Raw genomic sequence first — 11492 nt, forward strand, 5'->3', positions numbered from 1 at the left:
TTGTAGAACAACACCAGAAACATCTTGGTTTAACATTTTGCTGACACCGACAAATAGAAAATCTCTTATCTTCTGTCTTCCAATGTTCTATGATAAATGGAAATGTTAAAATTTAACTTAAAATGTAAAACGCTTATTTAAATGTACTTTTTATTTCAAATCTACAGCCTAACCTGGAGTATGCCTTCATAGTCTGAGGAGGTTGCGCACAATACGAAATGAACTCTCTTGAGAAATTGCAAAACGAAGCAGTAAGAGTAGTTACAGACCTACAACACGCGTGTCTTACATTGTAACTATTTCAGAGATAATCAGGTCTCGAGCTGAAAACACTTTCTATTACACTTTGCAACTTTTTTGACACGCGGACAGATCAGTTATTTCTTCATGCATCTTTAGCGTAGAATACATCAGGATGCGACAGTGATTCAACATAAAGCTGCTTATGCTCACTTTAATAGGTTAACTTAATTAACTTTATTTATTTGCAGAAATACACTAAATCGAAGCTGAGATAAGTAACAGTCAACCATATAGTTGATAAGTAGCTGATCATTTAAATTATTTACCAATACTTTTCAGTTTCCGGGTACTCTTTTGCTTAAAAAAAATCCAAAATATTGATATCTAACATGATAAATTGGTTGATACTTTTGTACCCGAATAGTGAACTATGGAAAGCCGGTGTAATCTTGTAAATTGTTTAAAAATTCAGCAGTATTATGTTCTGTTGAATTTATTATCTTACATTTATTAATTAGCAGTATTTCAGTTTCAAATACGTTTATTTGACTTTTGTAAATATAAATTGTCATACTTGTTGGTATCAGTTGCACCTGGCGAGGCAACCTGAAATATGCCTCGGCGATCGCCGATACGTGTCCTTTTGTGTTCGTTCGCCCTAATTCCAACTCATTAATTTATCCATTATATGTGATGTAAGTAGTAGGTTGAATTTGTACACAACTTTTTCCTTTCTATTTTTTATTTCAGGGATTCGTGAGTGAATAAAAGAAACATTTTCAGGGGATCTCATAAGCAAGCATAAGGTATCGTGAGTGAATAGACGGAAACTTTTTTCAGGGATTGTCATAAGCATGAGTGAATAGACAGAAAATTTTTCCACGGATTCTCATAAGCAAGCATTAGGTATTGTGAGTGAACAGACAAACTTTTCTCAGAGATTATAAGCAAGAATTAGGTATCGTGAGTGAATAGACAAAAACTTTTTTTCAGGGATTCACATGAACAAGCATTAGGTAGCGCGAGTAAATAGAAAGAATTTTTTTTCAGGGATTCTCATAAGCAAGCATTAGGTATCGTGAGTGAATAGAAAGAACCTATTTTTTCAGGGATTGTCATAAGCAAACATAAGGTATCGTGAGTGAATAGACAGAAAAATTTTTTCAGGGATTCTCATAAGCAAGCATTAGGTATCGTGAGTGAATAGAAAGAACCTATTTTTTTTTCAGGGATTGTCATAAGCAAACATAAGGTATCGTGAGTGAATAGACAGAAACTTTTTTTCAGGGATTCTCATAAGCAAGCATTAGGTATCGTGAGTGAATAGAAAGAAACTTTTTTTCAGGGATTCTCATAAGCAAGCATTAGGTATCGTGAGTGAATAGAAAGAACCTATTTTTCAGGGATTGTCATAAGCAAACATAAGGTATCGTGAGTGAATAGAAAGAAACTTTTTTTTCAGGGATTCTCATAAGCAAGCATTAGGTATCGTGAGTGAATAGAAAGAAACTTTTTTTCAGGGATTCTCATAAGCAAACATAAGGTATCGTGAGTGAATAGACAGAATTTTTTTTTCAGGGATTCTCATAAGCAAGCATTAGGTATCGTGAGTGAATAGAAAGAACCTATTTTTTCAGGGATTGTCATAAGCAAACATAAGGTATCGTGAGTGAATAGAAAGAAACTTTTTTTTCAGGGATTGTCATAAGCAAACATAAGGTATCGTGAGTGAATAGACAGAAACTTTTTTTCAGGGATTCTCATAAGCAAGCATTAGGTATCGTGAGTGAATAGACAGAATTTTTTTTCAGGGATTTTCATAAGCAAACATAAGATATCGTGAGTGAATAGACAGAAACATTTTTTCAGGGATTCTCATAAGCAAGCATTAGGTATCGTGAGTGAATAGAAAGAACCTATTTTTTCAGGGATTGTCATAAGCAAACATAAGGTATCGTGAGTGAATAGACAGAAACTTTTTTTCAGGGATTCTCATAAGCAAGCATTAGGTATCGTGAGTGAATAGACAGAAACATTTTTTCAGGGATTCTCATAAGCAAACATAAGGTATCGTGAGAGAATAGACAGAAACTTTTTTTCAGGGATTCTCATAAGCAAACATAAGGTATCGTAAGTGAATAGACAGAAACTTTTTTTCAGTGTTTCTCGTAAGCAAGCATTAGGTATCGTGAGTGAATAGAAAGAACCTATTTTTTCAGGGATTGTCATAAGCAAACATAAGGTATCGTGAGTGAATAGAAAGAAACTTTTTTACAGGGATTCTCGTAAGCAAGCATTAGGTATCGTGAGTGAATAGAAAGAACCTACTTTTTCAGGGATTGTCATAAGCAAACATAAGGTATCGTGAGTGAATAGACAGAAACTTTTTTTCAGGGATTCTCATAAGCAAGCATTAGGTATCGTGAGTGAATAGAAAGAACCTATTTTTTCAGGGATTGTCATAAGCAAGCATTAGGTATCGTGAGTGAATAGAAAGAACCTATTTTTTCAGGGATTCTCATAAGCAAGCATTAGGTATCGTGAGTGAATAGACAGAAACTTTTTTTCAGGGATTCTCATAAGCAAGCATTAGGTATCGTGAGTGAATAGAAAGAACCTATTTTTTCAGGGATTGTCATAAGCAAACATAAGGTATCGTGAGTGAATAGAAAGAACCTATTTTTTCAGGGATTCTCATAAGCAAGCATTAGGTATCGTGAGTGAATAGACAGAAACTTTTTTTCAGGGATTCTCATAAGCAGCATTAGGTATCGTGAGTGAATAGAAAGAACCTATTTTTTCAGGGATTGTCATAAGCAAACATAAGGTATCGTGAGTGAATAGAAAGAACCTATTTTTTCAGGGATTCTCATAAGCAAGCATTAGGTATCGTGAGTGAATAGACAGAAACTTTTTTTCAGGGATTCTCATAAGCAAGCATTAGGTATCGTGAGTGAATAGAAAGAACCTATTTTTTCAGGGATTGTCATAAGCAAACATAAGGTATCGTGAGTGAATAGAAAGAAACTTTTTTTCAGGGATTCTCATAAGCAAGCAGTAGGTATCGTGAGTGAATAGAAAGAACCTATTTTTTCAGGGATTGTCATAAGCAAACATTAGGTATCGTGAGTGAATAGACAGAAACTTTTTTTCAGGGATTCTCATAAGCAAACATAAGGTATCGTGAGTGAATAGAAAGAACCTATTTTTTCAGGGATTGTCATAAGCAAGCATTAGGTATCGTGAGTGAATAGAAAGAACCTATTTTTTTCAGGGATTCTCATAAGCAAGCATTAGGTATCGTGAGTGAATAGACAGAAACTTTTTTTCAGGGATTGTCATAAGCAAACATAAGGTATCGTGAGTGAATAGAAAGAAACTTTTTTTCAGGGATTCTCATAAGCAAGCATTAGGTATCGTGAGTGAATAGAAAGAACCTATTTTTTCAGGGATTGTCATAAGCAAACATAAGGTATCGTGAGTGAATAGACAGAAACTTTTTTTCAGGGATTCTCATAAGCAAGCATTAAGTATCGTGAGTGAATAGACAGAAACTTTTTTTCAGGGATTGTCATAAGCAAACATAAGGTATCGTGAGAGAATAGACAGAAACTTTTTTTCAGGGATTCTCGTAAGCAAACATAAGGTATCGTGAGTGAATAGACAGAAACTTTTTTTCAGGGATTCTCGTAAGCAAGCGTTAGGTATCGTGAGTGAATAGAAAGAACCTATTTTTTCAGGGATTGTCATAAGCAAACATAAGGTATCGTGAGTGAATAGAAAGAAACTTTTTTACAGGGATTCTCGTAAGCAAGCATTAGGTATCGTGAGTGAATAGACAGAAACTTTTTTTCAGGGATTCTCATAAGCAAGCATTAGGTATCGTGAGTGAATAGAAAGAACCTATTTTTTCAGGGATTGTCATAAGCAAGCATTAGGTATCGTGAGTGAATAGAAAGAACCTTTTTTTTCAGGGATTCTCATAAGCAAGCATTAGGTATCGTGAGTGAATAGACAGAAACATTTTTTCAGGGATTCTCATAAGCAAGCATTAGGTATCGTGAGTGAATAGAAAGAACCTATTTTTTCAGGGATTGTCATAAGCAAACAAGGTATCGTGAGTGAATAGAAAGAAACTTTTTTTCAGGGATTCTCATAAGCAATCATTAGGTATCGTGAGTGAATAGAAAGAACCTATTATTTCAGGGATTGTCATAAGCAAACATTAGGTATCGTGAGTGAATAGACAGAAACTTTTTTTCAGGGATTCTCATAAGCAAACATTAGGTATCGTGACTCGTCAGTGAGTAGAAAGGAACCTTTTTTCAGGAATTCTCATAAACAAGCATTAGGTATCGTGAGTGAGTAGACAAACTTTTCTCAGGGATTCTCAAAAACAAGCATTAGGTATCGTGAGTATATAGACAGAAACTTTACCAGGGATTCTCATAAGCAAGCATTAGGTATCGTGAGTGAATAGACAGAAACTTTATGTGACGTAACACTGTGACGTGTAATCAATGTATTTTCCTCTTTTACCTCGGAAGTGACTTGCCTCGGATGTTCTTAAAGCATCTGAATACGCCTAATTCACGTTGAGAGTTATCTCACGATATTTTACATCAAAAAGTTTTGTGATTAGTAGTTAATATTATGATGGTTTTGAGACATCTGACCCCATTTGACCTTTTGACCCTTGGTCCGGACTGACCAATGCGGACAATTAAAAAAAGAAAAAAAGATTTTAACAAATTATTGTTAAAACCTATAGTAAAATATGATTAAAGATAATTTTAAACACTTCCACCAAATATTTACCAAAATCCTGCCAAGTGGCAACAATGTGGCAGTCGCTGCCAACTTGACAAACTTTTGGCAGAACGTTGGCAAACACAAATTCAACCAATCAAAAGTCTGCCATTTTTCTGCCAAGTGGCAGCAATGTGACAATGTCTGCCAACTTGGCAAACTTTTGGCAAACTTTTGGCAGATTATTTTTATTGATAAAATGTAACTTATTTGATCTTATTTTGAATTATTAACTACATTATTAGTCTTTAAATAATTTTAAATACATTTGATATAGATGAGTTTACAAAATAAAATATATTGTTTGAAAGAAAGAAGATTTACTGATAATATAAATCCTCATTATGTTACAACAAAAAACGGGAGAAAAATGATAAGGGCTACTTGTTCATCTTGTGGAAAATGAAATCAAAGTTTGTTAAAAGTACAGGGGGTAATTTAGATATTCACAAAGCAATGTTACCTTTATTACCTAAGAAAGGTTTAACACTTCCAGGATATAATTATTGTGGGCCAGGAAATCCCTAGATAATGGACCCCCTGTCAATGAACTGGATGCAGTATGTATGGACCATGATTTTTGCTATGACAGTGATGTAAAAAAGAGTACATGTGATAAGCAAATGCTTTCCAATTTAAATAACACTAAATCAAAAACATTTGGAGAAAAGATTGCAAAACATTTAGTTGTGAAACCTATAATTAAAACGAAATACACACTTGGGCTGGGACAAAAACAAAAATCAAAAAACGGGAAAAGGGGGTAGAGTATACCCCCGGAATCACATGGAGCGATGAATTAGCAGAAGAATTACACAAACCAATTAAAAGAAAATTTAGGAAACGAAGAGTGATAGTTAATGATATTGATGATACTTGGTCAGCTGATTTAGTTGACATGCAAGCTTTTTCAAAATATAATAAAGGAGTAAAGTACTTGTTAACCGTTATTGATATATTTAGTAAATATGCTTGGGTTATTCCATTAAAGAATAAAACTGGAGAATCTGTTACTGAAGCATTGAAAAAATAATTTCTGAAGGACGATTACCAGTAAATTTATGGGTAGATGAAGGAAAAGAATTTTATAATAAAAAGTTTGAATCATTTTTGAATAAAAATAAGATTAATATGTATCATACATTTAATGAAGGAAGGCTGTAGTAATAGAAAGATTTATAGAAGTTTAAAAAGAATAATGTGGAAATATTTTACAGCAAATAATACTTATACTTATTTAGATAATTTGCAGGATATGGTTGATAAATATAACAAAACAAAACATTCTAGTATAAAAATGACACCAACCGAAGCTAGTAAAAACTTAAATAAAGGTACTGTTTACTTTAATTTATATGGTGATTTAAAGATACCAAAGAGTAAAGCAAAATTTAAATTGGTGATCGAGTTCGCTTAAGTAAACTTAAAGACATTTTGAAAAAGGATATACACCAAATTGGACAGAGGAAATATTTATAATTTATAAAATTAATAATACAAATCCCAGAACATACACTATTAAAGATTTAAATAATGAAATAGTTCAAGGTTCATTTTATGAACAAGAACTTTTACCTACTACACAAGAGTTTTTAGAATAGAAAAAGTTATTAGACGAGACTATAAGAAAAAACAAGCTTTAGTAAAATGGAAAGGTTACAATGAAAAATTTATAGTTGGTTTCCGTTTAGCGATCTTGAACAAATTTAATTTAGAAATAAAAAGTTTAATTATATAAATGAGCAATAAAATCTAATTTCTAATAATAATGGAATAGAAACAATAGATTCAATTAATTATTCACTTAACTAAACTAGCTGCTGCTTACAGAAAAAGTTATAAATTTTGTGTGGGAGAGTAAGTACTGGGTTATATATTACAGCAGGTGTTTTTGGTTGTTCAGCTGCATTAGCACTTGTTCCAGCTATTCCTATATTTGTAGCAGTTGCTGGCGCTGTTCCATCAGTAATTACCATATTTACTAACAGACTAAAACTTGACGACAAGAAATTTATTTTAAAATCACATCATCACAAAATAAAACAACTTATAACAAAAGCACGGATTGGAAAAGTAAATAAAGAAGATCCAAATAAAGTTATTCAGGATATTTTTACATACTTTAGAAATGCAGAAAGAAAAAAATTATTAAACACCTTTAAAAATGCTATAAAGGGAAATTTTAAACTTAACGGTTAAAATTAAAAAAAGAAGAGCTGTTTTAAAATTTTACAGCTTTTTTTGGATTTTTTTTTTAAAGTATTTATATAGTGGTTAAAAAAAGGTGATAAAAGTTTATGCCAAAATTATCTAGTTTTAGGAGAAAAGAACCCAGACAAAAATCATAAAGAAGTTCTTAAAAAAAGAAATGTTTTAATAAAAAACTTGAAAAATAGTTAGCGATAAATAAAAAAATCGTCTTTGAAAAATTAAAAATGTTATAGTCCTTATCTTCGTAAAAAGATTTTATTTAAAATGGGACTGGGGTTGTTATTAATGAAGAAAAAAAATGATAAAAGATTATGGTTTTCCCCGCCAAATAATTATCAAAATAATCCTAAAAAGAAATTGTAACGACTTGATACTAATAAAGAAAAATATATAGAACATTAAAAAGCATCTAAAAAATTTGGTTTTAAGCGGGTTAAATAAAAATGGTTGTGAAGGGACAACCGAGTAAAATGTGGGAATTCAAAAGTAATGGAAAAAGATATAAATTTAAATATTTTAATTTTTTTAAAGAAAATTTAAAAACTTTATTTTTTTTATTTTTTTTTATTATTTTTGCTTAAGTTTTTTTTTCAAAATATAATAAAGAGGGAAATTGAGAGATTACAAAAAAAATTATTATAAAAATTTTAAAAATTTAAAATTCTATGAAAGATCCAAAAATCAATTATTTTTAACTTAAACAACTCTTGAAATACTTAAATTGAATTAAAACTTTAAAAGGTATAAAAAAAAACGTTGTTTTAAAAAAATTTTTTGCAAAAATGGAAAAACGTACAATTATAAATCAGTTATTTTAACAAAGGTTTAAAAATTTTAACACAAACGAAAAAAAAAAATTTTACATAAAGCTTTTGATGAAATAATAAATAGATTGGTAATTGGTTTTGAAGGAAGGGGTTTGGGGAAAATAAAATCGTTGATGTCATTTATAAAGATAAAAGTATAGTCCATTGGTGCTTCAAGTTATTTGAATTCCCAAAAACCCTTCAATCCAATAAAAGGGATTAAAAATTAAAGAATGATGATAACGAATGTTTTAGTGGTCCCATTTAGCTTACAAATTTCTGTAAAAAAAAATTTCTAAAATTTTTTTAAAATAAAAAAACATAAAAACGTCTTGTTTATACTGGAATTAAATTTTGTTACTTAAATCAAATACCTAAAATAGAAGTTTTAAATGAAATATCTTTTTATATATTTGGATTGAAGAAAATTTTATTTACCCTTGTACATTCAAATATCAATCAAAAGAACATGAAACATTTTTCAAATTACAATGTAAAATAAATGATAAAATAAATGAAAAAATAACTGATGATGACTGTAAACCTCAAGAACTTAGCCAAAACATTATGTTTGGAAAAAAGATTTAATAGATTAATTTTTACCCAAACAAAAACATGCAAATAAAAAACATTTGAAAAAGCTGTTGCAACATTTTTCTCAAGAAAAAATAAAAATGCACATCCCAAATTGTTTAGCTATTAAGGGTACCAAAGGTGTTAAAATGCAAAAGGGGAAAAGTAAAGTACAATTTAAAAAATTATATAAAGGTTTAGAGTCCCTTTTTAAAAATTTTGCTGATTTTGAATAAATAACTAAAAAAGTTTTAACTTTTTTCCCTCCTGTTTTTTATGAACAATAAAAATCATTAGATTGTGGTTACGGCAAAAAGTTTTTTGTTTTTATGACGATAAATATATAAACCAAACCCAGATTTATAGAGGCCTAATGCAGTTTGTAAGTTTATAAAAAAAATTTTTGGGGAAAGAGGAATATTGAAAAAGAAATTTTAAAGAACTTTTAAAAAAGTTTTTGAGAATGTCAAAAAAAGATTAAACCGAATTTAAAAAAAAAAATTTTTGTATTTTTGGTGAAAAGAATATATAGAAGATTCAATAAAGTACGTGACCTTTGTCATATAACGGAAAATTCAGGGGAAAATGTTCCCAGAATGTAATTTTAAATTTTTAAACTAACCAAAAAATTTCCTGTTTTTTTTCCTTTTTAAGGGGTTTTGACGGTCATTTTTTTATGAACAAATAAAAAAAAACAAAAAAAAATTTAAATGTTTTTCCCAAAAAACAATAGGGAAAAGTTTTATGGCTTTATGATTTTGACTTGGCCCTTTTTTGATTCTTTCCCAATTTTAGTCTAAATCTTTGGGAAAACCCTAGTAAAAAATATTCCGAATTTAAATACTTTCTCAAGAATTTGATTACAAGAATTTTTAAAAAACAAAAGGGTTTATCCTATGATTACTGGATTCTTTTAAAAAAAATTCAAAGAAAAAAAAATTCCCTTCAAAAGAAAGTTTTATTAAATTTTAAATAAAACTAATTTTTGTAATGAATACGAACATGCTAAAAATATCGGGAAAAAAATTTAAAAATAAAAAAATGGGGATATCTGATCTTATTTAAAAATGACGTTTACTTTTAGCTGGTATTTAAAAATTTTAGAAAATTTTTTAGAGACTACAAATTAGATCCTTGTCTTTTTTTAGTACCCCTGGTTTAGCTTGGGATCAATTTTTAAAAATGACAGAATTTTAATTTAGATTTAATAACTGATATTATAGTATTTTTTATTAAAAAGGGACTGAGAGGAGGAAAAAGTTATATTTAAACGATACAGAAAAGAAAACAAAAAATATATGAAAGATTTTTATTCAAAAGAAGAAAGCAAATACTTATGTCCCTTTGACGCCAAAAATCTTTACGGTTGGGTATGTGTCAACCTTTTCCCCTCTGGAAATTTAAATTTATACCCGAAAAAAATTTTAAAGAAATTAATTGAAAAAGGTAAAAAACTTTATAGTTGAATGTATCTTGAATATAAAAAGAATTACATAAAACCCCAATGTATCCTTTAGCTCTAAAAAATTATTATCCCAGATCAATGGTTTCGATTATGAAAAAAATTTTTAAAAAGAATTTGAAATAGGAAAAGTAATGAAAAAAAATTATTTCCAAATTTAAGAAAAAACAAAATTATTAGTTCATTTTAAAAAATCTTGAAATTACACAATTAGGGTTAAAAGTAAAAAAAATACATAAAATTTTAAATTTTGTGAAAGTCTTGGTTAAAAAGTATATTATTTAATACTCAAAAAGATTAAAGCAAAAAATTCTTTGAAAGGTTTTTTAATTTAAATGAACAATTCTGTTTTTTTAAAAACGATGGAGAATTTCGCAAGGGTTTAATATTAAATTAAACTGATAAAAAATATTTTATTAAAAACATAGCCAAACCTTCATTTGTTAGTTAACGATGTTTAACAAAAATTTGTTTGGTATTCAAGAATAAAAAAAAAGTTTGTTATTAAACAGACCTTGTTATTTTGGAATGTGATTCTAGATTTATCAAAATATTTAATGTATGTTTTATTAAAATTACATTAAGGAAAAGTCGAGGGTAATTGAAAAATTTTTTTTTACTGACACTGATTCATTATGTTATGAAAAAAAACCAAAGATGATATAGGTTTTTATAAGGACAAAGATTTATTGAAAATATGATTACGATGAATTCAAATTTTATTTGAAAATAATAAAAAAAGAATTTGGGAAAAAAATTTAAGATGAAGCTCCCGGGATTCCCATTGTTAAATTTGCGGATTAAGAAGTAAAATGTATTCTTTTTTTGGAAAATAAAGAAATTTTAAAAAAATGAAAAAGGAATTAAAAAATTTTTGTTAAGAAAAAAATAGTTCAAAAAAAATTTAAAGATACTTTTTTTAATTCAACCCAAAGAAATCAACTTTAAATTTATTCTTCTAAAAAACCCAAAATCTTTTGTTATGTTTTAAAAAAAACTCTTTTCAGTTTGACGAAAAAAGATAATTTTGATAATGGTTTAAAATTTAGTTTTTTAAAATTTAAATTAAAGTTTTTATTAAAGTTTTTTTAAAATTATAGAACCAAAAAATTGTTAACAAATTTCAAAAGTTTAAAAAAATTTAATTTAAAAAATAAATCTTTTATTTAAATTCATTTGCATATTAATAGAAAATAGATTCTTTTTTTCTGTTATTTTTTACTGTAATTTGAAGGAATTACTTTTTTTTTTTTTTTGTTGAAATTTTAGTTCTCCCTTATCTAATTTAATTGCTCAACAAGAAAAATTTAAATGAATTAAAATTAATTGTCACATTATTACCATTTTGAAAAAACCAGGACGCTTTACATTTTTTCCATTGAAATAAT

This window comes from Mercenaria mercenaria, chromosome 5, assembly GCF_021730395.1.
Source record: "Mercenaria mercenaria strain notata chromosome 5, MADL_Memer_1, whole genome shotgun sequence".
NCBI lineage: Eukaryota > Metazoa > Mollusca > Bivalvia > Venerida > Veneridae > Mercenaria > Mercenaria mercenaria.